The sequence below is a fragment of the Peromyscus eremicus genome, unplaced genomic scaffold, assembly GCF_949786415.1.
Source record: "Peromyscus eremicus unplaced genomic scaffold, PerEre_H2_v1 PerEre#2#unplaced_80, whole genome shotgun sequence".
In the NCBI taxonomy this organism is placed as follows: domain Eukaryota; kingdom Metazoa; phylum Chordata; class Mammalia; order Rodentia; family Cricetidae; genus Peromyscus; species Peromyscus eremicus.
Window position 1 is genome coordinate 265,251 of NW_026734321.1, and position 21,627 is coordinate 286,877.

Genomic DNA, 21,627 nt, shown 5'->3' on the forward strand with positions numbered 1-21,627 from the left:
GATCTGGGACAGGGGGAGCCAACTCATCAAGAATAGACCCACAAAAATGGGAAGATGGAGAAACATAGGGAGGGGGCATTGTGGAAGGGGGAACTGCTGGAGATTTTTGAGGTGGTATAAAAGGGCCCAAGGACTTCTGTGTTAAGGGGAGATTTTTGCAGGAGGCCAGTCTGGATTATGGTAACAGGCTGCCCCTTTCTCTATGGAAGCCTCCTAGGTGTGTTCTAGAGGGGAGATATAGGTCAAATTAACAGAGGGATGAGGATGGGCAGGAGCGGACTCCTGGGGATTGTTAGGTTTAAAAGTCGTGAGCATTGCCTCTTCCATAGAGTGCAGGTCGTGAACCGAGGGACAGACTAAAGGTGGACCAGAAAGCGCTCGGGGAGGGGGGGGGGTCTTAGGGCAGGTAGAGGGGGAGAGAAAGGCTTCTTTGAAGATTTTTTCTCCTATATAAATAAGCTTTTGTATGTCAGGGGAATATTTATAAACCCTGAGAATGTCATTAATAATCACAGGCTTTGAGGTCTTTTTTCTTTACCCCAGTTCCTTGTATCTTGAGGGGCACATTTAGGCCAGAAATAAACCTTGTGACGAAGTTGCCTGTCCCATGGCTTGTCACTTTCTTACCTGCGTCATCTCCGCTCTCCTCCGGGATCTCATCCTGAACCGGGCGATTTCAGAGGTGGTTTCATCCACGTTGGGTGCCAGTTGCCCCACCTGCAGGGCTTCAATGGGTTCTCGATCACCCTAAGGACGGAATGATAGGGATAGGAGATACAAAGGAAATACACCAAGTCTAGATTCTGATCAAGGTGCCACTTTATTTTTCTCCAAGAGGGTTTATATAGTTCCTGCAAGGTGGGGGGAGCAAGAAGCTGTTATTTGCATAAGGTGGGGCAAGCTAACAGGATGTTTGTATAGGATGTTTACAGGTTGAAAGTGTCAAGGGCTCTGCCTCAATGTCCTTTTGCTAGTCAACCTGTCTGTAAGATGATCTAGTTGCCTGTCCTTAGAGATTCTGTCCTTGTCTCTGACATTGTCAGGGCCTTGGGAGGCTAGAATGTTAGTCAAAGGTAAGGAGGCAATTTAGAAACCACTGGTTCATTGACCAACTAAAGAAACAGCATTTGCATCAGTTGGATTAGTTTATATCAGCTTTCATGAAGTTCAGGGCTCATAGTCACATGGAGCAGGTTGTCATTTACAAATGATGCTTGGATGGGTCTGTCAGCAAAGTACAAACCTGTGGAGACAGATATAAACTAGGAACAGAAATAAAAATTTATGACCTTATTTGGAACTTTTAGACCCATATAATGCAAGCCTTTATGTCATCAGACCTTTATATTCCTCAGACCCTTGTCAGGACCATCCAACCTGTCAAACAATACCTGAATAGGGGAGTGTAGATTAAGAAAAGACAGAAAAAACAGAGACATAAAAGAAAGACAAAGACATAGGATAGATTTGGGAGGCATCCAGGCACTGGCACTGGGTCCTGTGCTCATTGCATGAGTCGGCTGTTTGAAACCTGGGGCCTATGCAGGGTCGCTTGGCTCGGCCTGGGAGGAGGGGACTGGACCTACCTGGACTGAGTCCACCAGGTTGATCTCAGTCTGTGGGGAAGGCTTTGCCCTGGAGGAGATTGGAATGGGAGGCGGGCTGGGGGGAAGGTGAGGGGGGCGGGAGGGGGGAGAACAAGGGAATCTGTGCCTGTATGTAGAACTTAATTGTATTGCAAAATAAAAATTAAAAAAAAAAAAAAAAGAAAAGAAAAGACAGAAAAAACAGAGACATACAAGAAACACAGAGACATAGGATAGATTTGGGAGGACTATCACTGAATACTGTTGTATCCAGTTTATTCTACTCAGTGCTTATATACAGCTGAGCAATAGACAAGGGAGCATCTGCAAAGCACACTACATTGTTACAGACTTCTTTATATAAAGGTTCTTTGGGTTCAAGGAGCAGTTAAGCCACTTCCCTGCAACACAGATCTTAAAAGGTCTTATTAATAAAAAACCAAGAGCCAGATATTGGGGTAAAAGCTGAAAGATTAGAGAGGTAGAGAGCAAGCTACTACATCTTAGCCCTATGAAATCCAGTGCCAAAAGAGAGAGTTAGCTCCTCTATGCACCTTGCCTTATTACTTCCTCTCTTCAGAAACTCTCAACATAGTTAATGAATCTCAGTATGCAGAAAAAGTGGTCCTACATATTGAAACTGCAGAATTTATCCCTGATGAGTCAGAATTAACTATGTTATTTATTTATTTATAAGATATAATCAGAAACAGGAAGTATCCCTTATATATAACTCATATCCAATACCATATGAGTCTGTCAGGCCCTTTAGCACAAGAAAATGAGGGGATTGATCAACTATTGATAAGAAATGTACAGGAGGCCTCAGAGTTTCATAAAAAAATCATGTCAATAGTGAGGTTTTAAAAAAGGATTTTTCCATAACCTGGAAACAATCTAAGGAAATTATATGGAAATATCCTACTTGTTCATTTTATAATCAGACTCCACTACCCAAAGGATGTAACCGAAAGGGCACTCAGAGGAATGAAATCTGGCAGATGGATGCATTTCATTTTGTACAATTTGGAAAATTGAAACATGTGCACCACACCATTGATACCTACTCAGGATTTCCATGAGCAACTGCTCTGAGTTTCAAAACGATTGATTCTATAATCCAGAAATTACTAGAAGTTATGGCCATCATGGGTATACCTATGTATGTCAAACCTAACAATATCTAGCCTATGTCTCTGGTAAAATGAAACAGTTTTTTGCTTATTATGATATAAAACATATTACAGGTATACCACACAATGCTATAGGAGAAATAGTCATAGAAACATCAAATTGAACTCTAAAGGGTATGCTAAATAAACAAAAAGGAGCAACAAAATCCCCCAGAAATAGATTACATAATGCTTTATTAACTTTGTATTTTCTCAATGCTAATGAGAAAGGAATAATAACTGCAGAGAGACATTGGACATTAAAAAAAAAACTACAGAGTTAAATCAGCCTGTATATTTAAAGGATGTGCTGACCTCAGAATGGAAACCAGGATATGTGTTAAGTTGGGGATGAGGTTTTGCTTTTGTTTCTATCAGAGAAGGTAAGCTATAAATACCATCAAAATTGATAAAGGGCCGGGCAGTGGTGGTGGTGGTGGTGGTGGCGGCGGCGGCGGCGGCGGCGGCACATGCCTTTAATCCCAGCACTTGGGAGGCAGAGCCAGGCGAATCTTTGTGAGTTCAAGGCCAGCCAGGTTTACAGAGCGAGATTCAGGAAAGGCACAAAGCTACACAGAGAAATCCTGTCTCGAAAAAAACCAAAAAAAAAAAATTATGGGATTGGGGATTTAGCTCAGTGGTAGAGTGCTTGCCTAGCATGCACAAGGCCCTAGGTTTGATCCTCAGCTCCAGAAAAAAAATTGATAAAAGTTCGATTTGAACAAGACAGACCTCTTAATTAGAAGAAGTGATAGTTCCTCAACCAGCATGACCATCCAATTTAAAGTAACTTGGCCTATTGGTATTACATCACACATAAAATTCATAGGTCCTCCTAAATGATTGTTTTTGCTCTTCTCTACAAACACTTATTACAAATGGTGTTTATGTAGTCCCAGATCAATTAAAAATTAAAGCTGGCTTTGGAGTTGGATAATGACTCTCTCCTTCTTTAAAGCCAAGCATGTTGTTAAAAAGAAAATGCATAATCTCTGTATCATGTCTGAAGAATCAACTGATATGGGGCAGAAGAAAGCCAAAATTAAGGGACAATTCTATTGCCACTGTTCTCATAATACTTTGATGCTATTTTGATTCTTTAAACTTTCCTTAAAGTATGAATTTTATATCAAAATTTATATATATTTGTAACTCAACATAAATCCAGTTACTCTGATCCTGATAGAAGAGAAAGTAGGAAGTAGTCTTGAATGCATTGGCATAGGAGATCACTTCCTAAATATAACACCAGTATCACAGTCACTGAGAGAAACAATCAATCAATGGGACCTCTTATACCAGAGAAGCTTTTGTAGAGAAAAGGACACAGTCAACAAGACAAAGTGACAGCCTACACAATGGGAAAAGATCTTCACCAACCCCACGTCTGACAGGGGGCTGATATCCAGAATATATAAAGAACTCAAGAAATTAGACATCAAAATATCCAACAGTCCAATTAAGAAATGGGCTATAGAGCTAAACAGAGAATTCTCAACAGAGGAAACTCAAATGGTTGAACGACATTTAAGGAATTGCTCAACCTCCCTAATCAGCAGGGAAATGCAAATCAAAAGGACTGTGAAATACCACCTTACACCCATCAAAATGGCTAAGGTCAAAAACACTGGAGAGGATATGGAGCAAGGGAAACACTCCTACATTGTTGGTGGGAATGCAAGCTTGTACTTTTCCACTTTGGAAATGAATATGGCGATTTCTTAGAAAATTGGGAATCAATCTCCCCCAAACACAGCTATACCACTCTTGGGCATATACCCAAGGAATGCTCAATCATACACAAGGGCACATGCTCAGCTATGTTCATAGCAGTTTTATTTGTAATAGCCAGAACCTGGAAACAACCTAGATGTCCTTCAATTGAAGAATGGATAAATGAAATGTGGTACATATACACAATGGAGTACTTCTCAACAGAGAAAAACAATGACATAATGAGGTTTGCAGGCAAATGAATGGATTTAGAAAAAAAATTATCCTGAGTGAGGTAACCCATATTCAGAAAGACAAACATGGTATGTACTCACTCATAGAAAAATAATAGATGTAAAATGAAGGATGACTAGAGTGCTACTCACAACTCGGGGGAGGCTACCTAGAAAACAGGACCCCAAGGAAGACACAGGGATCACCCAACAACAGAGAAATGAATGAGCAAACTGGACATGAGGGGAGTTAATGAAGGGCAAGTGTCGGGAGAAAGAAAGCTTAGGGGAGCAAGAGGTCCCAGCAGGATCAGGACCAGAGAAGGAGAACAAGGAAAAAGAGAACAAGATAAATGAAGATCCCATGGGAATAGGAAGAAGAAAAGTGCTAGAGAAGTCCCCAGAAATCAACAAAGATACCTCCACAATAAATTGCTGGCAATGGTCAAGAGAAAGCCTGAACTGACCTTCTCTGGTGATCAGATGGCTAAACACCCTAACTGTCATGCTATAACTCTCCTCCAATGACTGATGGAAGTGGATGGAGAGATCCACGGCCAGGCCCCAGGTGGAGCTCCAGGAGTCCAATCAGCAAGAGAGAAGAGGGATTGTATGAGCAAGATATATTGAGACCATCATTGGAAAAAGCACAGGGTCAAATAGCCAAACTAGTGGAAACACATGAACTATGAACCAATAGCTGAGGAGCCCCCAACTGGATCAGGCCCTCTGGATAAGTGAGAGAGTTGATTAGCTTGAACTATTTAGGAGGCCCCCAGTCAGTGGGACCAGAACCTGTCCTTAGTGCATGAGCTGGTTTTTTTGGAGCCCAGAGCCTATGCTTGGACTCTTTGCTCAGCCTGGGTGAAGGGAGGAGGGGACTGGACCTGCCTCCACTGAATCTACCAGGCTGAGCTGAATCCCCAGGGGAGTCCTTGCACTGGTGCAGTTGGGAATGGGGGGTGGATTGGGGGGAGAGCGTGGTGGGGGACCCATAGAAGGGAGGACAGAAGAATACATGGCTGATAGGTCAAATTAAATTAATTATAAAATTAAAGAAAATGAAGTGCTTCTTCCATCAAAGTGCTAAAAGAAAAAAATCTGTTTTTGCAAGCTTTGCTGACTCTGATGTCTGCCGTCAGCATGTAACAGGATCCTCTTAAATTCTGATTTCTTTTTTTAGTTGAAAAACTTTTACAACTCCCAAACATATTCTGTTACAGTAATTTATTTGAAAATTTTTCTCCCATTTAAATTGTGGCGGTTCACTTCCAGTCAAACAAACAGATGTTCCAAATAATAATAGCAAGACAGAGAAGAAAATATTAATAGCTGGACTCAATACATACTACATGAATTATAGTAAGTCACCAAAATCATTTATGTGCTTTTATTAAAATACAACAATGGACACAGGTGGCATTTATTTGTTATTAGATTAGCCAGATAAGGATTAGAATTCTGAGATTGGAAAAGGCAAACACAACTCTATATTTAGGATCAAACATGTTGATTTCTACCTTCCCTCTCCATCTTCTTTACTTTTAACATCTGAAAGTGGCTAATCAATAAAGAATAGCTAGCTGGTGAGTCTTTCCAAATGGCAAAGGACAGGCGCCACGCACAATATTTGGTAATGGTCATGAAGAGAAGTATTAATTTTTTTCAACGAAGGGAAGTGTTTCTCTGTTCTAAAGCATCATTTTCAGCATTTTTGTAAGTTTAATATCAGATTCCTTTGTTCCCAGAAAGAGATGTTCTCCAGAAATAGATGTGCAGCTTAGCTCATATAAATGCTAGCTTGTAACTTCACACACAAAAAGAAACATGAAAAAAAAAAAGAAGTCCCACTGATGAAGGAAGGGAATTTGTAAGTCATGCCTTGTGACAGCCCCCATCTCCATGATGTATCCCAACCCATCTTTCTCTAGGTAGAAGAAACTGACATGCAGAGAGGCTAAACTGCCAAAGACATAACCAAGAATTTCCTGGGTGTGCCTGCTGTCCTGCCCTTGTTTTTCACTCTGTTCCTCAGACCTGCATTCTAAACCTGTACCTGTGGCTCTTTCAGACCTTATTCTCCTTGGATAATCTTTCATGTAGCTCAAAAGGGCCTGTTTCATGTCCTAGGAGGAGAAGGAAAAAATCAAAATGACTTTTCACATCTGATAAGGTCTATTTACTTTCAAAGGAGGAAATTTGTCAAAGATCCGTTTACAGAAACCTTGTTGAAAAGGCACAGAAGTTAGAGTGATAGTGACAAATTTTTATAGGGATCTATGTACGTAGGCCTGGAGTTAATCTCCAACATAAGGTAACTAGTGACATATTGCCAATTATTACTTATACCCCCACATACCTGGAATTTATGGTGCTACATTGCTCTCAGCTTTAAGGAGCCTCTTCTGACCATCAAGGAAGGACAAAGCATAAGATTGAGATTCATTGTCAAGGCAGTAAATTCAGACCCAGTTCCCCATATCTGAAAATTCCAATGGTCAGGAAATTCAAGGAAAAATACATTTGTTGAAGTGAGGCTTGTATATAACACATTAGAAGAATTTAGCATGGTACTTGTTATGGCAAGACAATTTCAGGGGACACTGATTGACAGAGTGAAGCAGTTTGTGAGTCTTTGGGTGTCTCTGGGTCTTTGTAAAACTGTGAGGGGGAAACACAGGTTGGGTTCAGGAGGAAGTAGGATCTCTTCTTCTGAGACAAATAAGATGCTGTTGAGCATTTCATGAAACACACATCTCACTGACTTGTGAAAACCCCTCTGTCATATAGTGCTTTCTTAATATCTTTATTGCACTGAATTATCAGGCACAGCAACATAGAATGGGAAAAATTGATCATAGCCCACAATTCCAGGTAATAGTTCCATTTTTGGAAAATCAGGATAGGAAGTCAGCTATTCATATCACATCTACAGTCAAGAGCAGAGATAAACAAATGTACCCATGCTGCCTGTTTGCTTATGCTTATGCTCTAGCTTCTTCATATGTACACAGTACAGGTTGCAGACAATGAAATGATTCTGCCCATTTTAGGGAGTCTTATCTCAATTAACAATTAATAAAATCCCACAGAGACAAGTTCAAAGAAAAATCTGATCTATATAATTCCTCATTGAGGGTCCTTCTTCACACGTGACTAGTTTGATTCAGTCTGATAATAAAAACTAAGAATCACACTGCCCCAGCATCACTGCCAGGATTTGAGGAGATTTCTGTCTGCATTCAGAACTGTGGTCCTCAACCTGTGTGGGTCACCACCCCTTTGGGGGTCGCATATCAGATATACTGCACATCAAATATTTGAATTACAATTCATAACAGTAGCAAAATTAGGGCTGGAGAGATGGCTCAGAGGTTAAAAGCACTGCTTGCTCTTTCAAAGATCCTGAGTTCAATTCCCACCAACCACATGGTGGCTCACAACCATCTGTAATAAGATCTGGTGCACTCTTCTGGCCTGCAGGGATATGTGCAGACAGAATAATGTATACATAATAAATAAATATAACTTTAAAAAAAACAGTAGCAAAATTAAAGTTAAGAAACAATGAAATAGTTATGTTTAGGGCTCACCACAGCGTGAGGAACTACTGTTCACACTATTTAAAGATTTAAAGGGTCAGAGAATTGGAAAAAAAAATAACCATTGATCTAGAGTGTCCAGTGGAACCCGAGTGTCTATGTTGCTAACTATGAAGGGGCTTGCAAAGGATTTTCCTGAATATCCTTTGCTCTAAGGGAAACTCATGTTCTGTGTGGAAGACTCCAGCTATCTGGCCATCTTTACTACCCAGTAATAGCAGACCATTTTGAGCTACTGAACAGAGAGTACAACACCCATTACACACGTGCTGATGACACAGATTTTACTCACACTGGGCTCCATGACCATATCATGCTCCTATGAGTGCTTGTTCCTAGGCAGTATCAGCCTCTTCCTCTAGCATAACTCTGCCTAGCTGTTTCCTGTAGACTCTTTACCAGGAAGTTGTTCAACAAGTGTCCTTCTCAGTCATCATTAAGTCTATAATGTCTTGTGGCTAAGGAGATAAGGAGATGTAGGTACTTTTTTTTTTGATTTTACATCTTTTTTCGTATTGTCTTTTTTTTTCATTTTTCATTATTAAGAAATTTTCTCCTCACCCCACATACTGTCCACAGAGCCCCCTTCCTACCTCTAAACACCTCCATCCCTCTCTCCCAAGCCACTGCACATCCCCACATCCTCCAAATCGAGGTCTCCTATGAGCAGTCAGCAGAGTCCAGAACACTGAGCCTAGGCAGGTCCAACACCCTCCACACTAAACCAAGGCTGTTCAAGGTGTCACACCACAGGCACTGGGTTCCAGAAGCCTGCCCATTGACCAGGGATAGATCCCTTTCCCCTGCCTGCGTGCCTCTCAAACAGTTCGAGCCAAACAACCATCTTCTGTATCCAGAGGACCTAGTCCAGTCTCATGGGGGCTCCACAGCCACCAGTCAACAGTTCATGGGTTTCCACTAGTGTGGCCAGTCACCTCAGTTGCAGGTACTTATAATGGACTTTAGCATATATAAATTTCTATGTTATTATTACCTTGTGTACATAAAATTTCAGTAGGAGATAAAGATTCAGTTCTACACAGGGAAAGAATTGAAGGATGTTCAATCAATCAGAGAGAGATCTCTGGCTTTGGATGAAGGGGATGCTGAAGGGCTTCCCTTGTATCCCAGCAGAGGCTCCTGCAAAAGACAACTTGACATCTTGTGTAAGGAAAGCTCTTAGCAATCTCAGTTCCCATGACATCTGCAGCTCTTCCCTAGACATTCTAATGTATCCTGGAGAGCCCTGGCATCCTCTGTGATGTCACTATGTTGTGGCAACACCCACTGTCCTTGGGAAGTTTATTCAGTGCCTTCACCATTTTCTGATGAACATGATGGCATACTGAAGTGTCTTATTCAGAAAGAGAATGGAGAGGTTTGAGAAACCAGAGAGTGACAGAAGAAAGCTGACCTTCAGCCACAATGTAAAACGTCAAGAAAGAAATGGTCAAGAGAATCATGTAATGAGTTCTGTGCAAGAAAAGGGAATCTTCCTGGAGGAAGTGGGCTTGTGCTGAATCTTCCAGTAATGGGGAACAGAAAGGTGGAGTCTCTGGGAACCAACAGAACTTCCCTGCTTGTCATGCCTCTTGAAATTCTAGGATTCCAGGATATTAATTTTTCTGGCTCAGTAGTCGGGAACTGGTAAGGCCAATGCTTTATGCTGGGAACTCTTGGCTTTCATTCCTTTTGGTAAATAGGCATTGATGTGTGAACATGAGACCGACATTAAAGCGGGAGGGATAAATGAGGTGTGCCCATTTCAAGGCAGGACATCACTCTACTTCAACCACAGTGGCTATCTTTAGTTACTTCCCAGCTGCCCTGTGTTCCTCAGTTGTCAGTGAGGTGACTTGTTGAGTCTGGTGACCATGTTCTGCCCTTATATGTCTTCTCCATCAATAGTTATATGGTTAGAGTGACCTGTCAAGATATTTGGGGAACCTCTAAATGACTTGGGTGATTTTGAACTATGGCAATTTTTTCCTGACTTGTAAAAACACATGCTTGTGGACTCTGCAGCCAAGTTGAATTCTGAGTCTGCAGCTGTGAATGAGCCTGAAGAGGCTATCTCCTTGGTTATATGGAGCATGTGCTATGAGGGCAGAGAAAACCAGATAGCTGGGATAACCACTTCCCTTCAAATAGAGGAGACAGCTGAGTTCCCCAGAGGGGGCATCTGAAGCACAGGACAAAATAATTTGCGGTGTCACCGAGTCACTAGTAAACAAGCTTTCTCAAACATTTGATTAGGACTCAGGGGGGTCTGTCCATTATCTTTGCCTTGTGATACTGCAAGTACATTTATGTTCATCTACCCACAAGGAGCACCAGAGAGCCACCATCCCACCAAACCTTCCTCACCAAGATGCAGGTGAAGCAGAAGGTGCAGACTGACCACTCAGCTACAGGAAATGACCATTGAAAGAAAGTAACAGTGAGATCGCCTGATCTTTATCACAGAAGAGAGCATGAAGAATAAGTATTCATACATTCAAACCCTGTGGTTTCAATCTCAGGTCCACTCTGTCATCATTTCTTCATTTTATATAAGGTCTGTGTTTCTGGTAGGCTGCATCTTTAGGGTATGCCTTAAGGATATGCCAAAATCGTGTCTCTGAACTCCGCCCAAAGGCAGAACCTCAAATGTGGACAGGAATGACATGAGGACAAAGACTATTCTGCTTCCTCTAAAAAGAAACAAAAACAGAGCCTGTGTCATGAGTCATAGTACTCATGGACTGAGGCAGTAGTATGAATTCCCAGCATGACTTTGAAGAGAATCTATCAAGTGCTGTCTAATGTGAGATGTTAGTTGCTGTGAGTTTGAGTTAGATTTTTGTTACTTACTTTAAAAGGCCTTGTACATTTGATTCTCCAAGCAGCAGTTGGAGAGGCCTGGTCACACATCTAAATGTGTCCATACAGGGACTCAGACTGATCCCTGTTCCTTTTGTTCCCCTCTGAGAGGACACACCTGCATTCATTTGTTCAGCATCCAATTGATGGAGTTCTCCCACTCTCACTCAGTCTCTCTCACTCTGTCTCTCTAAGTATCTCTTTCTCTCTCTCTGTCTCTTACATACATGTGTTTATGTTGTGTATTTTTCTAAGTGTTTGTGCATGTATCTCCCTCTAGTCCCTGCAGTCAGGGATCTATAGTTGGGCATGAGCAGTTCCTTATCTCACATTTCCCAGGTGATACCTGGGTGAAAATTGGGAGTACCAATTTGAGTATTACAGTTCCACCAGTATACTTACTTTAGTGACACATAGATATTTCCATGCAGGTGTTTATAAATCTGTCATGATGTTGACTCCCATCCTCAAAACTGTTCATGATGTTATTTTGGTCTCCATTGTGACAGGTCCCATCATAGACAATTTGTTTTTGAAGACAGTAGAAACATCTTCACAGACTCTGGAGGGTACACACCTGTGGAGTAGACACCAGGGAAATTCTTAGACAGCTATTTCGGCAAGCCTCCTGAGAGAGCTCATGCAGCTCAACCTCCTATCATCTAAACAGCCTGCCTCTACTGGCATAGGGTCAGAATAGCTGTAAGTAAATTGTTTGCAACTCTCTGGGTTTGGTCCTGGGTTTTGGTATGAACAATATGAGTAAATTTTTTGCAACAACTCTGGGGAAAGGTGTCCTGACTACATAGGGAGTCAGGCAACACCTTGATGTGCTTAGGACAGCTCTGATGGCTGAAATTGCTAGGAGGCAGTTTAGCTGTGGATGGTGAGGTATCCTGGACACCTCAAGCTGCTCACAACAGCTCTACCCTGAAGGTGTCCCAGAGACCTGGAGCTGTTGTGCACATCTCTTACAGCTGGAACTGCAAAGAAGCAACCTAACCCTGGATGGGACAATTTTCTTACTTCTTGGGAAATTCAGGCCTGGAACTGATGGGGGATGATCTCCCTGCAGGATACAAAAATCCTGCTCTTCTCCTGGAGAGCTGCTACAGCTGAGCTTTGCTCAGTCCCCTCATAAGGGGGCTTCCTAGCAGAGCTCTGCTTCTCTTGCCTATGCTGTGGCTTACTTTTGCTTCACTCTGCAAAAAGGGAAAAACCCCTGCAGAAATGTAGCAATGTACTCTGGCTCTGGAGAAAAGTGTTACTTTTACCTCTTTTTGGCTCTGTCCACTGAGGGACGTCTCAGCAAAGATCTTCTGTTCAGCTCCTCCTTGCTCTGCCCTTTCAGCTCCCTCTTGCTCTGTCCACTGGGGGACATCTCAACAAGGATCTTCTCTATGCCAGTGAATGAAGATCATCACACCCAAAATTCTTTTGAGAAAGATATTTATTTGGGAAGGAGTCCAGGAGAGTAGCTGTCTCTACCAGGGTGGACAGAAAAGCCTTTTTTTTTAAAACTGACCAGGCAGGGAGGTTTATACTGGATGTTTTGGAGGTACAGTCAACCTCGGGTTGACTTGGGGCCCAGGGTTCTACTGTTCTGCTTTGTGATTGGTTGATTTCACATGGCAGTTGGCCAGGGGCAGAGACGGCTCTGATCTGACTGAGACAAAGTGTTTCTTTCTGCCCTGATCTGAGTCTTTCCTCCCTAGTTCTGGGCTCCAGGGTCAGGGTGGGTTTCTTTAGCCAGCCCCTTGTCCCTACAATAGTAAGTTTAATAAATACCAGAAGTTCCCAGCACTTAGGAGACAAGATGTGACATCCCGTGACATCCAGTAGTCTAGAACACACCCTGAATTCCTGTGATACTTGAGGACTATGTTCATGGTGTTCATTACCTCTAGGTCCAGGACCTACTACCAGGCAAATCCTTTCTATGAAAAACTCAAGATGGGGCATGAGCAGGTCATGTCACACACGCAGAGCTTAAAGAATGAGAACACCAAGGCCTCAGAGAAATTAAATGGTCTGGCCGAGGAGTCAGTCTTCCATTGTTAAGTGCCTGCATTTCAGGGGACCACAACATTGTGCAATGGCCGTCTCTGGCTTTCCTTGTTGCTGTACTGCAGAGTCTGAAGCTCTGGCTCCAGCCTTTCTGCCTCTTAGCAAGCTTCCTTAGCAAGTAGTGCTTTGTCTTACACTTCTCATTCTCAGCATTGCCAATAGTGAAAGAGACTGTTAGCTACTCACAACCCCATATTGTCATACTTAATAGCCTCCAGAACTACTATTTTTAACCTTCCTAATGTCATGAACACTGAAGTATAGTTCCTCATGTTTTGACATTTCACCATAAAATTATTTTTCTTGCTATGTCATAACTGTAATCACTACTGTTATCAATCATAATGTAAATATCTGTTATGCAGAGTATCTGAGATGCCTCCCCTTTGAACGAGTAATTCCATCACCAAATGAGTCATGACACTTAGAAGTCCAGTTTGCAACATGAGATGGATATCATGTATGGTTTTGTGCAGGGGGCTATTGCCATAGGATTGCTACACCACTAGTGTCTCCTACCCTCACTCAGATGGGATTTGTCCTCTTCTTGCTGATGTTTCCCCATTTCCATGGTCAGAGAAGGGTAGATGGGGAATCTGTTTTCTTACTATAGGTTCTTGGATTTCTTTTGTTGTTGGAGTTTTCAGAAATAGTATGATTCTTTTGAGAATTCCCTTTTCTCTACCATTGGCCAAGAGGAAAATATCAGAGACCCCCAGACAAAGAAAGAGCAGGTAAGAACAAGCAGCTGGGTCAAGGTTAGGTCCAGCACCATTTTCTCCTGTAACATTAACCTGTTTAACATTTAACCCACTTGTGCTTACTTTTTCAGTTTACTCATACACATCCCCCCCACACACACACATTCAACCCCATCACCATTTTCATGACAGTCAATTGTTTATTTTTTTGTCCATGCACCAGTAGTTCTGGGAAGTGAGTCTTTTGTGAGAATCATTTGGCAATCAATCCCTGCTTCTCTGACTGAAGCTGAAATCCAATGATGGAAATGGATCAGTCACACATCACACACCTTCATGTCATTATGAGGAGAGAGGTGCTATGAACAGCCTTGAGGGAGTAAGTTCAAAGTCCAGCACCATTTGCTTTTTGCACATTTGCTTTCCAGGGTTTATATATGATCACAGTGGGTCTAGCAGCTTGCAAGTAGAAGAGCCCCCTGCAAAGGTCAAGTGAGTCATTCTCTTTGTCACCTCGTTGGGTGGCATGTGGCCTTCTTTCTCCCATTCTCTGCATGCCAAGGTGGTCTCTTCACTTTGACAAGCTGTTGGTTCACACTTATAGAGACCTCAGTGGGAGTTAGGCAGCAGTGTTTACTGTGTGTTCTTTTCTCTTTTTTTTTGTCCTCTCCCATCATTGTTTACCAAATTCCCTATCTGATACTCTCCAAAATGTTGGAACCACAGTGTCAATAACACTAGTGAAGACTGAATGTATTGTCACTTTTCAACGTGATGCCCATATCATAGCTGAGGGACTGTTTAACTCTCCATGTCAGAATGTAGCTCTGCCATGCTGAGAGGTCTTGCGCTCTGCCCCCTGACCCAGCATCAGTGATTTTTGTTTCTGAAGCTTCTGGGCCTTGACCCAGCTAATTGTGAGGTTCCATTCATCCTTCCATTTGTGTGGTCTTTTAACTTGAAGTGGTGTCATTCTTATTAGAGGAGTGTGTTGTATACGGCAATCCTTTTATAGAACTGAGTGTTTTACTGGTTCTTTGGTATGATCTGTCAGGTTTGATTTTATTAGTATTGGCTGAGTATTCTCTTGTGCTGTATGGGTTGAGATTCAGAAGTCATTGACTTGAGTTCTGATCCTTCTTGTTTCTTTCTGACTAATGATATTTCATTTTTACATTTTCAACACATAGTTATTTGTGAATGAACTCACACACATAGTGTTCACTCAGTTGTGCACACACTATAACTCACATGTAGATGGTGGATGGGAATAGTTTACTAGTGTTCAATGCCTTTATTCTACCATGTTTCCAAGGAATTGAATTCAGACTTGTTGGCATGTACCTTTACTTGCTGAACCATCTACTAGTCCCTAATTTTTAAATGTATACCTTTATATCAAATAGACTTCAACTTCCCTTTTGCAACACTTTATTTTTTGTAGATTCCAATGCTCTGATATTGTCATACATTTCAAGAATGTTATACTCTATTCCTACCACCATTTGTGTCTAAGAACTTTGGAATCCACACCCAATTTCTTTACCATCTCACTGATTGTTCAGTGTTTTGTTTTCTAGCCTCCATGTGTTTATATATTTCCTGTAGTTCATTTTTGTTCTATTTTGTATTTTTTATACTGTGATCTTATAAAAATAAAAATTATTTCAATTACCTTGTTTTTGAGAAGATTTGCTTTGCATAAAACCATTTTGAAAAATAACTGCTCAGGCTGCTGATAAAAATGAATTCTGCTTCTGTTCCATGAAAGTTCTGTAAATGTTAAACCAGTCCATTTTTTTGTATATCAGTTGTTCATTGCTTTCCTTTTGTTTTGATAACTGATATAATCATGTTTTGAAATCACCCAAAACAATGATGAATTCTATCTGTTATCTCATATTTTGTAGTGAGTGCTTTATAAAATTGGGAACATCAATGTCACAAGAACATATGTTTATGGACTCTTGTTGAATTTCTCACTTTATCAATATGTAGTGCCCTTCATTTTCTCATTCACTAATTTAACTTTAAAGTGTACATTGTGGACTATCAGTATGGTTATACCTGTTTGTTTCCACATGTGATTTTTTGCCTACTACTTTGGCACTGAAGTTCATTTGTTGTAGGTACCAAATAGCTTTATGTAATAGAATATTATTTTAAGGTGTACTGCTTTTGTTCATGTTGAATTTGTTTAACTCTGTGAAGCTATGTTACTGTGCCTGTGTAAAACACCTGATGATTTAATAAAGAACTGGCCAATAGCAAGAAAGGAGAAAGGATAGGTGGGACTTGCAGGCTCAGAGTATATATAGGAGAAAACAGGGTAGAAAGCTCTAAAATCAAGGAGTCAGAGGAGGAGGAGGAGGGCTCCAGAAGCCAGCCACCCAGCTACACAGCAAGCCACAGAGTAATAGTAAGAATTACAGATTTTAGAGAACAAGAAAAGCCAAAGGCAAAAGATAAAAGGGTTAATTTAAGAAAAGCTGGCTGGAAATTAAGCCAAATTAAGGGCTGGGTACTCATAAATAAGAATAAGCCTAGATGTATGATTTACTTAGGAGCTGGATGGAGGGACATCAAAAGAGCAGTAACCTCCAAAAACTGCTCTCTTTCACTTACATAGTCTATTCTGTCAGGCTATTTCTTCTAATTGGAATGTAAGACACTTAAAAGTCAGAATTATCCGAAGTTATAAAATAATTACTATCAGTTTATTATATCTCCTTTACAATAAGTTTTAATTTTTTAAGATAGTTTTTACTTAAATATTTTTAGTCTAATGATGTACTTGGACTCTCTCACATACATTTATACTCAACCTTCCCAGTTCTCTCCTTCTTGCTTTGGTTTTGGGAATGCTTTCTTCTAACTTATTATTTTTGTCTGTTTTTATAGGATACATTTACAGGATACAATGCAATCTTTGTCTTTAGCTACCTTAAGTGCACCAAAGATGAATACATTCTGAATGAAAGGATTCTTTTCTATTATTCAATACAAATTTTTTTTAATAAATAGAGTTTTCAAGATAGCAGTACTCAATTTCACCCATGGAGAAAAATGACATCATTGTAGGCTATGACAGGCAAAACCGAAGGGTGTTAGAAAATTTAAGCTGCCTTATCCAAGCTTTTAAAATTCTAGTTGTATCCATATTCTGCAAAGCCTTTAGATAGTACTGCATAATTTATTTGTGGCATAATGACATTATAATTTACTCAAATTATTGATATTTGTATGACTGATGTAATAGTAAAACTTACTCTAAAGGTTTCTCCTTTAATCACCAGTAACGTCATATGAGAAATTACTGCAATTATCAGTAATTTTTAAAAACTTAATTTATTCATAATAGACACACAGTCTCAGGGGGAAAAATATTAACATTTAAAAAGGGGTATGGTAACAAAGGCCTGAGAAATTAATGGGCACAAGAGTGGGGTTGTTTTCATTCTCCTGAAATGAGAAGTAGATTATATGGACCATGTCTTAATGTTCAACAAACTACTGGGATAAAAAAGGATGCCTTTAATAATGCTTGGTTTACTACAGCCATATTAAAGGTAGAAGGAAAAATACTTATAACTCACAGAGAGACTTGTGTTTTCACGAATAGAGAAATGAGGATATAAAGTGAGGTCATGTTTGGGAGGGGTTGATTTGCCATGGGGCTATTGTGACATACTGTGAGATCAATATTGTTGCCTGGCAACCCAGGTGGGATTCTCTCTGCCCAGATCATGGGACAAACAAGCAGGGAGCAGCTGAGATACAGTGTTTTCTTAGGACACTTTATTATCCAAAATATGTGTACCATACAACCTTTATTGTGCACAAAGTGGGAGGTGATTCCAATCAGGCCATGGCAAAATCCTTTGAAATTACCCTTGCACCTGGCACTATTACTTAATAAAGGGTACCTAATCCCACTGAATACTGCCTGAGCAAAAGATGTTCAGAGCCTTTTCTGGGTGGATGTTCCACTAACTAAGAAGTAAAGTATGGAATAAGAAATAAAAGCCTCAGAGCTATCTTCCAGGGTAACAGTTGTTCTATTGTTACCTTCTTTCTACAAGGTTTTAAGCCATTTCTTTTAGTAGATTGAGATTGAAGTGGGAGTTGTGTTTCTCTGAGACAGGTGCCCAACTTAACCTATCTGATGCACTGTTAAACCCTAGATGAATGGGGACAGTACCACCTATGAAAGGTGAGGGCCTTGTGTGTCAGTTTTGGACTTGGGGTCTGAAGATAGGTGAGGTTCCTGCCACAATGTTCAAGCTAGGATGCTATTGTTACTTATTGAGAAGTCTCAGTCTCTGGCTCTAGGCCAATGTTGACAATATTTATTGTGATGCTTCTGGACCCTCTTACTGCTAATAATGGGGTTACATTAATTTTTCAATATTTATAGTTACTGTAAATTGTGGAGCTTCCATTGACACTAGAAGAGTGACTCTGGTCTTGGAATCAAGTGAGTAAACCTATGTTTATTCTATGGAAATTCTATGCTGAAAGCGAGTTGTCTTAGTAATACACTCAGGTTTATTTTCCTTTGACTTCATGTGAGAGATTGCAAGTAATGGAGTCTGCATTCTCCAGGACATCCAAGGTGATTTAAGATCTGTGGAACTGGTGGACAGTGTACATTCCCAAAGCATGCAGGGCTCTTGAATTCTTGACCAAACAGAAAGAGAAAAACAGTCTTACAGTTATAATAGTTGTTGTATTTAGCAGGAAAACAAAAATTATCACCTGAGGAGTCTACAAATGGAGCTTAGGTAAGAAGAGAAGTTGCCTGGGCTTTCTTTCTTCACACTTGATAGAAAATGGAGATACAAATTTACAGAGCCACAGTCAGTGTCCCTAGCTGTTCTTTGGTTCTTTAAACTAAACCATTCCACATTTAAAGAGAACCCAACATATCCAGGTTGTTCTTCTCTCTTCCCATGAAGTTGAAAGAATACTGGTATTTCTCCTAGTGTTTGTTTTTGTTTGGCCATTGAGATTATAATATGATTATGTTATGTCCCCTTGATTTGTGGACGCACAAACATCCTATTTATGTTTTTATGTTCTATCCATTTGATAAAATTTTAACAATATGAATACCCAAACAGGAGCTAAATAATCCAACAGTTGCTATGCCAATTTGCATGAGAAAAAAACCAGGAGGCCACAGTCCTACATAACAATCTAGCAGAAACTCAGGGATGTTGGGCATGGGAGAAATTGTCTTTCCAATGGAATAGGAAAATATGTTACCTGATATGGTTCTTTTTTTTTAGATTGCATTACACTATATTAAAATCCTCTTTCTATGTGTGAACAATACCACATATATCACTTTGTTTACACATTCAGGGATTCTTTTATCAGTAATTTTTTAAATAAAATCTAAATCATTTATAAGCATATACATTTCTAATATCATAAGTATTATCTTCTCAGTTATCTGTTCTAGCTGCCTTTCCTTTCTCCTTCCTTGATTCTTCTTTCCTACCTACTTTCCCTCATCCACTTTTCATTCATTATCTGTTATTATTACTCACTATACTCATATTCAATTTATTTTCCTTTTCATATTTTTCTTTCTTTTTACTTTATTTCCTCCTTCCTTCCTTTATTCTTTCATTCTTCCTTCCCTCTTTCCTTCTTTTCTTTCATTTTTCTTCTATGAAATGTTCTTCTTTACAAGAGCTGAAGATTTAGTTCACAGACTAACCTCATGTCAGGAAAAATTACTACAAGTGAACCTCGTACATATTATTAATAGAAGATGGTGGAAAAATTGTAGCTTTCTTTGCTTGCTGGCATCTGGTTTTGCTAGTGGATTTGGAGTATCAATGAGCAGAAGGCAGTGTCTTTTCTCTGGGTGAACATTATTAGTAGATGTCTATGCTATAATGGAATGTTGTTTCAAACCAGTGAAATTAGAATAGCTTCTTTTGTCCACTTTCCATTGCCTTTGTGGCTTACCAGCAAAGATGCACCTTGAAAGGATTGATTCTTTTTAACTTTGATGGCATTATACACCAACATGCTAAAAATCCCATACAGGTCTTGCAGGGTCAAAATTTAAAAAGTCTTCCATCAATGCTCTTCCATACATAGAGATACTGTCTATTTAATATATTTTATGATCACAGGTGCAATAATGAGGAGCATAAGGCCTACTTATAATCTAAGATTGGTTTGATCTCAGAGAGCCCATGAATTGGGAAAGAAGATAACATTCTGTGTACTATAGAAATATTTATTCTTGTGAGAGAACAGGTAAGACTGTTGGCTTAAAAGCTTAAAATTAGATTCTCAGATATTTGAATTATATAACAAGCTGCTTTTTATACCTTACAGCTTGCCCTCATGAATAAAGAAGATTTGTCAGCAACAAAAGGGATTCCTAGACCTAGTTTAGTAAAGAGTGAGGATCTCATGTCTCCAGTCATGATGTAAAGCAAAGGATAACCAGACTACAACCCACAGCTCCAGAGAAGCTATCTAAGAAGAAGGACCCTAAGAGAGACACATAGATAGCCCTGCAAAGAAGAAATAGATGAGATCTACATGAGCAAACTGGTATTAATGGGGTAATGGAGGGCAAGGAATGGGGAATGAGAACACAGGGGAATGGGATGGTCAAGCTGGAAAGGGACAGAGTGGGAGAGCAAGGAAAAAGATACTATGATAAATGAAGACATCATGGGAATATGGAAAAACAGGGTGCTAGGAAAGTTCTCAGGAACCCACAAGTTTGATCTCACCTTAGAGTACTGGCAATAGTCAAGAAAATGCCTGAGCTGGCCTACTCAGGGACTGGATGGTTAAATACCCTAACAATCATCATAGAACCTTCATCCAGTGACTCATGGAAGCAGATCAACAGATCCACAACCAGGTGCCAGGCCAATTTCCAGGTGTCCTATTGATGAGAGAGACAAGGAATTCTATGACTATGATGGAAAAAAGTACAGAGACAACTAGCCAAAGTAGTGTAAATGCATGAACGGTGGTCCAAAAGCTGAGGAGATGCCATGGTACTGGACTAGGCCCTCTTGATAGGTGAGACGGTTGTTTAGCTTGAATTGTTTAGGGGGCACCCAGGCAGTGGGATCAGGACCTGTCCCTAGTGCATTAGCCAGCTTTTTAGAGCCTAGTTCCTATGGTGACACACTTTGAGAAGCCATGGTGCAGGGAGAAGGGGCTTGGACCTGCTTCAACTGAATATACTAGGCTCTGCTGACTCCCCATGGGAGACCTTGCCTTGGAGGAGGAAGGAATGGGGTTGGGTTGGGTTGAAGGCTGGGAGGTGGGAGAAGGGAGGACAGGGAAATCTGTGGTTGGTATGTAAAATGAATAGAAAATCTCTCTATAATAAAAAAAGAAAATTAAAAAAATCTTAGTGCTATTACATTATCTGGCATCTCTGGAAAATTCCCTTACAGGGCAATACTTCAATATGATGTGCCAAATGAATAACTGATGGGGAAATGAAGATGCTCAGAACTTCAAATACATATATATATATATAAATATATATATATATATATACATATATATACATATATATGTATGTATATATGTAATGAAGCTATGATATAAGATAAACAACTGATTGCTGATTATTCTACTTTATTACATTTCTACCAGACACATGAAAATATCTCTTTGAATACACACATAAAGTA

General features: G+C 40.2%; 1 long non-coding RNA gene across 2 annotated transcripts; it reads right to left on the reverse strand.

Moving 5' to 3' along the window:
- Positions 1-396: 396 nt before the first annotated feature.
- LOC131901424 (uncharacterized) lies at positions 397-9,497 on the reverse strand. Of its 2 annotated transcripts, none has more exons than XR_009376532.1 (4): positions 9,301-9,497; positions 8,599-8,764; positions 7,064-7,186; positions 397-747 (listed from the first exon to the last, which is right to left on the reverse strand). It is a non-coding gene; the product is annotated as an uncharacterized LOC131901424 (long non-coding RNA). The 2 variants fall into 2 exon arrangements; XR_009376533.1 differs by lacking the exon at positions 397-747 and adding an exon at positions 6,698-6,830.
- Between the last annotated feature and the right edge of the window lie 12,130 nt (positions 9,498-21,627).